This window comes from Camelus ferus, chromosome 14, assembly GCF_009834535.1.
Source record: "Camelus ferus isolate YT-003-E chromosome 14, BCGSAC_Cfer_1.0, whole genome shotgun sequence".
Classification (NCBI taxonomy): Eukaryota; Metazoa; Chordata; class Mammalia; order Artiodactyla; family Camelidae; genus Camelus; species Camelus ferus.
This window is the reverse complement of record NC_045709.1, coordinates 954,477-966,772: the sequence shown is the minus strand read 5'-3', so window position 1 is coordinate 966,772 and position 12,296 is coordinate 954,477.

The following is a 12,296-nucleotide window of genomic DNA, read 5'->3' as shown; positions in this document are numbered from 1 at the left end:
CTGCCTGTGTTTTCTCTTTTCCCCAAAGAATTTTCAACCTTCCCTTTGATTCAAGAAACTTCCACACAGCTTGTCAGTTTATCAAATCTTGTTTTGTGTTATTGTGAACTGGAGAATCGTAACTCTGACAGAATATGATATTACTGATAAACTGCACACCTGCATTCAAAATATATTGTTATGATTAACATGCCTCATGGTATTCATATATAATGCTGCTGTGTTTAATTACCCTAACCAATCTTGAAGGACTCTCCAAAACTACTGAGAGGTTTTAAATTATTTCACTTCAAATATAGCTTACTTGATGTATGATTCTAAATGTAAATAGTTAATTTGCAACACTCAGTGATGATTTCTCACTTATTCCTCCACATTCATTGAAGAGCATCCTCCTTTTCCTACCATTTTCCTCTCTTTATCTACTATGGAGTGAAGATTATGGCTCTCTTCCCACTATTTTCCTTTTTTTCCTGATATCCCTGGTCTCACTGCCCCTTGACTAGCCCACCTCCAAATATATCTTTTTGATATTTCAAGTTGCCCACTTATTTACAGGGAAAAAAATCTTGTTAAGAGTTGTGCTATATCTGATATCTAGAAATGAAGTATTCCATTCTCTACTAAAATACCATCATTCACTTGCTCTAGGAATCACTCCATTCCCCACACTCTTAATATCCTGCTCCTCCTTCCTTCCATCTCTCACACTAGATAAACCCAAATATTTTTATAAGTTCAATCTCTATATCTCATGTGTAATATTGGAGCAGTCATCAAACCTATCTGAGCATGTTGATGCTGTAGATAAATTTATATATTTAAAATATTTAGTACACGTAACACAATAATCATTAGTGATTATTAATATTGAAGTTAGCGTAGCTATAGTAGCACCTGAAAGACTGATTGTAGCTGGGAAAAATCACACATTCATGTTGAGTGATCTCCTCTAATTCACACCAGAAATCTCAAATAGTAACTTAACATTGCTCAGCCATCCTATCATCCTTCACTAGGATGTGTACTCACCCACACTACACCTATTTTCACATTATCTCTTTTCCCATCAAATCTCCTAAACTTTCTCTCACTTCTCACTCTGGGTGGATGATATATATATATATTTCTCTATGATATAGATGTTACAATAGGTATCTACATAGATACTAATAACAAATATAAACATAGTTGCACAGTAATGGCCCCATCTTCCCTGAACCAAATGTATCAAATCTCCTGCATCTCATCCACATCCTCTGCCTTCCTTCCTGTGTCCCTTAACTCATGTCAAAGGCTATCCTCATTCGCGAGCTTTAGAATCATCTGCTTTCACCTTCTCAAGAACATTTTGTCCTATAAATATAATCACCTGTTCTGAATCACTCTTTTATCCTCTTTGTTAGATAAATGACATCAACAAATTTCAAACATTGTACCTACTTCTAAACATGCAGATGTACAGTACATTTAAATCACTCCTTTGACTGTTTCCAACACTCTAGAGGTGTAGTCAATGTCTTAGAAAGTTTCTAATATGGAGATTAGATTTTTAGATTATTATTTTCTAATAGTAAATCTGGGTTGGAGCCAGGAAAAGGGTTGGCTTATCTTTAATTTCACTGGGGTAGTAAACATATAGAAACCTTCTCATCACACTTTCAAATTCCTTCTGCAGTATTTTCAGCTCATTTTGAAAAACTCTCATTGTATCATGACATTATATATAACTAGCATAATATTTCCTCTAAAATGGGTTGAAAAAATGCCAACATAGAAAAATATTTCAAGTTAATTAACCTCTGTTCATGTTGTTGAGCCTCCCAATCCTGTTGTTATGCTTCTGTGTATCCTGTCCAGGTTTTCTTAAGGCTGTTCACTAATCAGAGACAACAGGACTCTGTGATGTTTCAGATTTAATTAATTTAGAGAACTGAAGTTAATTAATGTTTTGAATTAGCTAATATATTAAATTGACAAACGAAAATAATTATAAAGATTATCAAAATATGCACATTAATACAGTGAGTAAAATGCTCCTATCAACAAATAGTTCTATTTCTTTTTAAAATAGACCTAATTAAAACCAGTTCCTCTGAAAAGATTCTAATACTGAGTGAAAAGAATATTTTTGCATTCTTCTCAGGTTTTCCATTAATTACAACAGAGGTTACACACTAAAATATTAAGAAAGCAAGACAATGAATATAAATGAATAATGTGAATTGGGGAGAGGGGATATTTTTAACTATTGAGCATATGCCTTCTCTGGATTAGACAACTAATAGTTGACATTAATTGATTATTACCATGAGGGAAAGAAGATCTAGCTTAAATATATAACATATGGAGTTGAAATTTAAATATACTTGTTTTTAAATAGTTGGTTGATAATTTACTTTTTTAAAAAACATTTTTTATTGATTTATAATCATTTTACAATATTGTGTCAAATTCCAGTGTAGAGCACAATTTTTCAGTTATACCTGAACATATATATGTTCATTGTCACATTTTTTTTTCTCTGTGAGCTACCATAAGATCTTGTATATATTTCCCTGTGCTATACAGTATAATCTTGTTTATCTATTCTACAATTTTGAAATCCCAGTCTATCCCTTCCCACCCTCCACCCCCCTGGCAACCACAAGTCTGTATTCTATGTCTATGAGTCTACGTCTGTTTTCTATTTATGCTTTGTTTGTTTGTTTGTTTGTTTCTTTTAGATTCTACATATAAGCGATCTCATATGGTATTTTTCTTTCTCTTTCTGGCTTATTTCACTTAGAATGACATTCTCCAGGAGAATCCATGTTGCTGCAAATGGCCTTATGTTGTCAGTTTTTATGGCTGAATAGTATTCCATTGTATAAATATACTACATCTTCTTTATCCAGTCATCTGTTGATGGAAATCATAGCAGCACTATTTACAATAGCCAAGACATGGATAATTCATTTTTTAAGTTAATTTTATCAGAGACAAATGTTGCTCATAACTGCACCATGTATAATCCCATATATTACTAATCTGCAGAGTGTACCAATACAGCTCACATATTAAATAATTATTTGTGTGAGTTTATAGAACAGAAAAATGCTAAGCCTGAAATAAGCAAGTAACATACAGCCCTATCTGAAGGATCTTATTAGTAAGAGAAAGATAGTTACAGGTATACAACTGTTATGAAATGTGAATATATCCCTTCAAGTAATATTCATAGGAAATCTGATACATGCTTAACATAGGCACTGTTAGCATCACTAGTTAACAGTGAGCAAAACAGACAAAAATCTTGCGCTTATAGAATTTTCCTAGAGTATAACATCTAGAGTATTATCAAAGTACATATGTTCAATGAGAAAAATTACTATGTAAAAAATAAATCTAGAAACGTATATAGCATTTGCTAAGTTAGGGAGGGTAGTGGCTGTAACATTAAATATGTAGTTTAGAGATGATTTCTCTGAGACAAAACCTGATAAATACCTGCAAAGAATTAAGTGATATAATATGCAGGGAAAGAGCATTTCAAATAGAATGAACAGCCACAGCAAATGCTCCAAGGAGGGAGATGGTTGGCAAGTGCGTTGATCACTAAGGAGATTAGTGTGGCCTGAGTAGGGCAGCCAGGGAGAACATGGTAAAACAAACAGCCAGGAAGTTTCTGGCAGAGGAGATGGGCCTTAAGCATGTTCTGTATGGCTCAGTAATATGTTATGAGGTGATACTGGCTATGCAGTAAAAGAAAGTTGGGAAGGAGGATGGAGTGCCGGGTTGGGTTAGTGGTTGTGAACATGAAAAGTCTCTGCCATATTCTACCCTTCAGAATACATTAAATATGGCAGTCAGCAAGTAATATAATAGTGCCATTCTCCACTGAAAATTATTCAGCATTTCCCCACCACTTCTGACTTGATGTACACATTATCTCGGCACATGTACTTCAGATGACCTAACTCTTTGTAGGTCCTCATGCTCCTACCTTTCTACTTCTCACCACACACCATATGATGTCTCAAGTCTAAAGAAGCCATACACTTTGCCTTTTAAAATCTTTTTCTCTATTACTGTAGAACTGTTTTTCATCATTGTCTACCTTTCAAGACCCCTGGCACATTTTCATATTTCTACAGAAGTATATCTTATTGCGTATTTTTTTCCCTTTTCATTTCCCCTACCTGGCTGATATTTTCTTCAACACTCATAGGATGTCTAGAAGACACTATGGGTGCCCTACTTAACAGTTCTTCTTCTGTTTTTCCTTTGTTGCATGAGCCGATCTCCCATGAATCAGTCTGAAATGTCACGTTCCCTTAAACCTCTGCAGGTAGTTCTGCCCCTGAGGACTTTTAAAACAAATAAAATGCAAATGAAGCTACCTTCTAAGAAAGATTTTCCTTTCCAGTATAGAGAGCATGAAATAAAAGAACCAAAGAATGGATTCCTTTCCTCCTTTATTTTTTTTTCAATAGACTTTATTCTTTCAGAGAAGTTTCAGGATCACAGTAGAATTGAACAGAAAATACAGAGAGTTTGCACATAGCTCTCCCCACACACACATATATACTCCCCTACCCTCAACATCCCTCATCAGTGTGGCATATTTGGTACAACTGCTGAACCAACATGGGCACATTATTATCAACTAAATTCTGTAGTTTACATTAGGGTTCACTCTTGATGTTGTACATTCTATGGGTTTTGATAAATGCATAATGACATGTAGCCACCATTATAGTATCATACAGAATAATTTCATTGCCCTAAAAATCCCTTGTGCTCCAACTATTCATCTCCTTCCCTCCCTCCTTTCCTTCTTTAGATGTTTCAGATGAGGATCTGATTCCTGGAGCTTCAGAAAACAGCATGTGTTCATGAGGAGTCCCACTTGGACACCTTAAAGAGGGCAGAGCCAGAAGATGAGAAGTACTTAGGCTTCTGACTGAATTTATGAATCCCTGAAATAACACCTGAATAATACTAAATTTGAACATCTGGTCAGGATGGAAATGCATATTTATATTTACACTTATTTATATTTATATTTAAAGTTTCTACTAAGTAGTTGTCTTTTGACTCCATACCTATAAGTTGCTCACTTCTAGTTGTTTTAACTTTATAGTCTAGAGCTAAACTGTACAAAGAAGTAGCCAGTAGCCACTTACGGCTATTTAAAATTAAAATCAGTGGGGGAGGGCACAGCTCAGTGGTAGATTCTTAGCATGCACGAGGTCCTAGGTTTGATACCCAGTCCCTCCATTCAAAATAAAAAATAGGTAAATAAATAAATAAACAAATAAAATTAAAATCAAATTAAGTTCCATTAAAAACTCAGTTTTGTCAAACTAACAACATTTCAAGTACTCAGTTGTATCATGTGGCTGGTGGTTATTATAATGCAGAGCAGAGATGTGGAACTGTTCTGTCGTTCTTGTAGTTGCATCACACAGCGCTGGACAAGAGATTCCTATTTTTTAGACTTTCAGTACAACTCTAGGTGATCCATATAGTCAAAACAGTTATAGTAAGAGTCCACGTATGTGTAATGTATCAGGATCACCCAGCTTTACTACAATCTCGGCAGAAGACAGATTCTTTACTAGAAGAAGCATAATTCCGGAAACAACTTTTTTCTGAAATACATGTGTAACCAGAAGGCTTCGGGCTACATCAGGCAGAGAGGGACCATGTGTTACACTTAAACTCACGGCCACAATTATTATATACTTGGCATGAGTGTCCTGAAAAAATTCTGGAAATCACCATGGAATTTCAATGCTCCCATATTGCCTACATTTTAACAAAGCTGAGGAGTTGCAATTGTTCTGCATCATTAATGTGATGACACCATCACCGCTGGGACCTTGGATCCCCGAGTGGATAGACAGATAGCTTAACTGTCACCCTACAATCTGTCTTCACCCTTGTCACAGTTCTCCCTCAAAAGTAGGATTTGATCCCTGTATTTCCAAATGAAAGCTGGGTCGATCTGGGGGTAAACTGACTGTTTAGAACCTCCGGAGGGCTGCTTGTCAGACTCAGCTCATTCTGTTCCCTGAGTGTGTCAAGTTGCACAGCAAGTCCCCGAGGCTACCCTGAATGAGACGACTACCCAGCTAATTTCGCAGCACTAGCCCACACTGTTAGTAGCTTCTTGATTACTTTCTCCCCCACTCACCAGTACACTGACTTACTTTAGTCTTCCACTGTTGAATTACGGCTTCAGTAAATCTTTGACCTGAGGGTGTGCTGCTTCTCTAAGCAGGTGTTGAGAATGGCCTCTGCCAATACCCACGTGACACTGTTCATCATTTTCCCACCTAGTTGTAAGCAACTACATGGCACTAAGTGAAGTGACTGTGATCAGAAAAACTTACAGAGTTTTTTAAAGTAAATATGGTAAAAAAGTCATCACTAGGAAAATATCTTTATTGACAGAACCAGAGACAATTTTGACAAATGAGCAAAACTACTAAAATTATAATGTAAGGTACTATATTAAAAAAGAAATATGAGTGCAGGATTTGTAGATATGAGCTATTATATATAAAATAAGTAAACATCCAGGCCCTACTATATAGCACAGGGAACTATATTCAATATTTTGTAATAGCTTGTAATGAAAAGGAATATATATACATTTATAAATTAATCACTGTTCTGTACACCAGAAATTAGCATAACATTGTAAATCAACTATACTTCAATTAAAAAAAATTTAAAAAATAAAAGCCCAGTCACAAAAGAAAAGGGTGTGAAATCTTGTTAAGCAATAGAATATTCCCTTTCGCTGGTTCGTGTCATGTAGATTTGCATATCCGCACTAAAAACATCGCTGTGATCATTAGGATGTTCCTATTTTTAATTTAGTTAGTTTCTCTTTACTAGCTTTCATGAAATAATTTCACAATATGAGCTGGCATCCTTTGATCTTTGTTTCACAAAGCATTTCTGCCCATTGAAGTAGATCATGATGTGTGTGATTTGGCTGCATTCTTTGACTTCAAATGCATATTTAAAGTTACTTCTCCCATATTCTAGGCACCGTTGAAGTTTTATTTGAGTTTGTTCTTGCAAATTTTTTTATCTTTCTAGAGCTCTCTCAGTGAGTTCTGAGGAAGGAGAGTCTGCCGGTCAGCTTGCTCTTGAACCCAATAACATTCATACTTCAGACTTAAAGATGGAGAGACACTTGCCTCTGATTCATCCATTTTTCAAGCAATAGATAAACTAGGTTACACTCTGTTACCTTTTCTTATGCATTGTTCTATCAAATAACATGGAAATGGGCAACCTGTGAATAGCAGAGGAAACACGTGTATAATTTACCATTTAAACCACTTTGCTTAGGAGTTCAATAATATACTCCTCATTAATAAAAATTGCCACATAGCATCACTCAGATGATGATCTAAGGCTAGAGCAAAGTTTTATGTTTCTTTGAATTTAATTAGATAAGTATTATTTTCTCTTAAATAAGAATACGTCTCAAATATACATCATGTGGATTAAGAAATTAGGTACATTAAAAACATATGAATACAAGAGACTAGACACCATTCTCATTCTTATATATTACTGGAATATATACCCTCCTCCATGTGAAAGTGAAAATGACAACTTAATATGTCATTCTCTGTTGTACAAGCTATTGTATGACACTAGAGTGACATATTACAATGTCATGTGAGAATTTGTCTATTTAAAAAAAATTTTTTTTCACACTACTTCAATTTCATTTATGTCGTTTGCCTACACACCTTTTACCCTTATTTTTTAGCAATGCTAAAGAAATTCCATTATCAAAAGAATGGAAACAAGATCATACTTCCACTCATGGGATGATTGCTTTAGAAATTTAGCTTTTGTTGATGCTGACCATTCTTCCTGTTTGGTTTTGATTGACAATTAGCTGTGATATTTTGTCTTTTTATAGAATTTTATGCACCTTCTCATCTTCATTTGATGTTCAAAGGGAGAGGAAATAAGACCAGCTGGGAATGATTTGGCGTTTTAGGGTCTCCCGTGGTTCCATATAAATATTAGGATTATTTGTTCTATTTCTGTGAAAAATGTCATTGGCATTTTGATAGGAACTGCACTGAATCTTTAGCTTGCTTTGGGCAGTATGGCCATCTTAACAATACTGATTCTTCCAATTCAATAGCCATTGAATTAGGAGGCTGTCTTTTCATTTCTTTGCATCATCTTCCATTTCTTTCATCAATATTTTATAGTTTTCAGAGTTTGGTCTTGTTGGATTTCAGTTTGCCAATATTTTGTTGAGAAATTTTGCATCTATACTCATCAAAAATATTGGTCAGTAATTTTCTTTCTTTTTTTTTTTTTTTTGGAGTGTCTTTGTCTGGTTTTGGTGTCTGGGTAATTGTGGCCTCATAGAATGAATTTTGGAGTATTCTGCCCTCTTCAGTTCTTTGGAATAATTTGAGAAGGATATAAATTAACCATTACTTATATGTCTGGTAAAATTCCCCTGTGAAGCTATCTTGGTCCTGAACTTTTGTTTGGTCGATTTTGTTTTTCATTACAAATTCAGTTGCACTACTAGTAATATGTCTGTTCAAATTGTCTATTTATTCTTCATTCAGTCTTGGCAGGTTTTATATTTCTAAAAATGTTTCCATTTCTTTTAGGTTTTTCAATTTTGTGGCCATATAACTATTTATAGTATTCTTACATTTTTAAAAAAACTCTATGGTATCTGTTGTTATTTCTTCTCTTTCATTTGTTATTTTGTTTATTTGGGTCCTCTCTATTTTTCTTAGTGAGCCTGGCTAAATGTTTATCAATTTTGTTTACCTTTTCAAAAAATCATCTTTTTTTTTTTTTTTTTTTTTTTTTTTTGGTCTCTATTTCATTTATTTTCTCTCTAATCTTTTTTATTTCCTTCCTCTGCTGACTTTGGTGGTGGAGGGTCTGATCCCAAGTTGCTGGAGCAAAAACCGTGAGGGTCAGGCTTAAGCTGGTGTTGTTCCCTTTAAGTGTTTGCTTTCTTTTCTCCCAGCACCTCAACTCTTGCCCCAGAGAGGAGGAGTGCTGAAGCCAAGTGAGGTCCATGTGGATTCTTAGGTCATGTTAGCTGCACACAGAGGTTGGAGCTGTAAGTTTCCTGGGCAGCATCAGCAGTTGTTCCCCTTGCTTTGCTCAGGCACAGTCTTAGGTCCAAGTCCCCTTTGTCCCTCACTGCTGATTACTCCTCCAGGGTGAAATTGAGAATTCTAAAGCAGCAGCTATGACATTTGCACATAATTCCACAAGAAGTATTTTTTGAAATATCCAAAGACTTCATGTACACTTTTAAAAAATGTGTCAAGATCCAAATTCCAGTATAACAAAATAGTATACTGAACAGAGCACAACTAATAAATGAATTGAAATAAGATTTAATGACCTTGAAATTTATGATAGTAAAAAGTAATGGATAAGTATCCATATGATTTATTCATAGAATGAAACACAAATGATTGTGTTTAAAAACAAAATAAAAGCTAAGGAATTTTTTTAAATGGTAATATAAATTGTGCAGGCATGTGGCCATAAGAAGCTGTGGCAAAGATATGTAACTTTTGGAAAAATGCAGAAAGAAAGGGATTGGTCTGAGGAATTGTGTGTGTATTAACTTTTCTCCTTTCATTAGTAGAAATTAATAAACAGTTTTATTTCTGAATTAGAGTTGCTGAGATATCTAGAAAACTAGTACATTTATTTGGAGTTTAAAATATAATGAATAAAAACAAGATATGTAGAAAACAATATATATATATATAATTTCCTAATATGTAAACTATTACATTTCCTAAAATGTAAACTAATAAGAAAAAAGAAGTCAAAGCAAGGAATCTTAAAACAATACTACCAGCAGAAGCAATAACAATATTTAAAAATTAAAAACCGCTTAGAAATAACACCAATTTAAATATTTTCAAAATATGTATTAAAAGAGAAGTCTTCTCAAATGGGTAATATAAGACAAAGCAAAAGTCAAATCTACTTGATGTGCACAAGAGCAATAACTAAAACAAACAAAAAAATGAAAAATTGATGAATGTAGGACAAGACAATTTTTTAATTGGCCGTCATATTAACACCTGAGATATTTGAGCTAAAATATGAAAAACAACTTTTTCACATTAAAAATGTGTCATTATTTAAAATATCCAATCACAAAATTTTTTAATTTCCTTGAAATTTGTACAAGGAATAATTAACACACACACCATATATACACACAGTTTAAAAAGTGTAGGGAACACAAAAATAATAGAAGAAACATTTTAGTATTAAATTATTTTAACATAATCTTTCTGGTCTTTGAGATATCAAAGAAATACAAGTAAATAATATTTCATAAAATTTAAATATATATTAATTTTAGTATTTTTTATACTAGTATATACATCTTGCAGAGAATAAATCATGCATTTAAGCTTCCATGAAACATTTTACAAAGCATAATTATATTTTATGTCTAGAAGTAATGTTAAGGAAATGTGATCTTAATAAAATTAATTTAGAGATTAAAGTATGAACAATATAAAAAAGCCAAGAAAACCTCACCAATATTCACCTAAATCATCTGGATATTATAATACACTCCTAAATGAACCTTGTGTAAGGATTAAATAAACATTATGGTTACCATGTATTTGAAAAGTAAAGATGATGATAAACATGCCTATGAAAAAATGTGGTACATAGTCAAACTGTGACAATGAACAATTTCAAAACTTCTTACTACAAAGAAAGTGTTGTTGCAAATAAAGACAAAATAATAAAAAGTACACATATTGAAAGGCTAAATAGCATTGTAATAATTGCAAATAAAATACTATAACAAGTTACATTTCTACTATCTGTTTCAAATATTAAATATATATGGTGATGTCAAAACAGCAAAAATTTTTAAAGACACGAACTTCTATAGAGGCTATTTTGAAAATATACAACATATTTTAAAATGTTAAAATAATTTAATAATAAAATTTATTTCTAGGGAAAGGAATTACAGTTCTCATAAGGTGTAAACTGTGGTCTGAGAAAGAAGAATCTCAACCCTAAAATAAATCTGGCAAACATAAGTTCCCTACTTTAGTTCATACTATGACTTATTTTATGAAGCCCTCTGATATGATCCATAATAGAATAAAACCAATTGAAAATGAAATAACAAACATTTTTGCAGTAATAGATATTTTCCCCCTAGGAACTTGCTTTAGTATATTGTGTAATCACTATATACATTCTTAAATCTCTTAATGTTAATGATAATAATCACAAACCACTTAGTGAAAAAGAAGGGTACAAAATAATGTGTGTATAGGTATCCAATTTGTGTAGAGCTAGACAGAAAAATACATGTAAATATATACACAGTAAATAAATGTTACAAAATATTAGTAAGTTGAATTTTCTTTGGGATTAACTTCAAAGTATGAGTAAATTTCACATTTATTATATTCCCATCTTGTGTGATGTTTTTATGAGAATATTCTACATTATTATGAGAAAAATTAAGTTACAGTGACTTTATAACAACAATTTTGCTTTATTTATTCCTTCAAATTTCATTAACCAACAGTATATTTTCTTAAAACTTTGTATCAACATAAAAATAACATAACTTTTATAGCTTTAATTAGCATGTTTACTTAGTGAAATTTGTATTACATAAGTGTAAATATATTTCAGAGGAATAAAACGTGTGATTTAGTTATTAAACAGCATTTAGTTCAAATTTAATTGAACATATCTTTTATTTCTTTCGTAGTACATTTGCTAAAATTAGCATTGCTTACCAAAATTTAGAAAACACACACACACACACACACACACACACACACAAAGACAGATACACCCACATTCAAAGTAACTAAGTTCATATTTTAATCAGTGTGACTATCTTTTATGAATTGATTTCCTTGATTGAAATGTTTTGAAGAATTTTGCTAAAGTCTTCTATTAATAACACAGTCTTATACATTTTTAATAGGATAAAAGATGAGTAAAATGCTCATCTATTTAGCAGCTCAGTATGACTTTTAATGTTTTGTGTATCATTGCTCTTTTTCCAGATAAAATCATAAAAAGTTATTTGTTGTAAAAATAAAATAGGAAGTATTGGTAAAACAGTAACCAAGTAACCAACTATTATACCATATTCCAGAATATCCTCCATCAGAGCAATATGCACAATAATTATTGATTTTCAAATAGTAGAGAAGTTTTGGAGTTGTCAGTCAAATACATATGAAATAGAGGAAACTCTAAATATT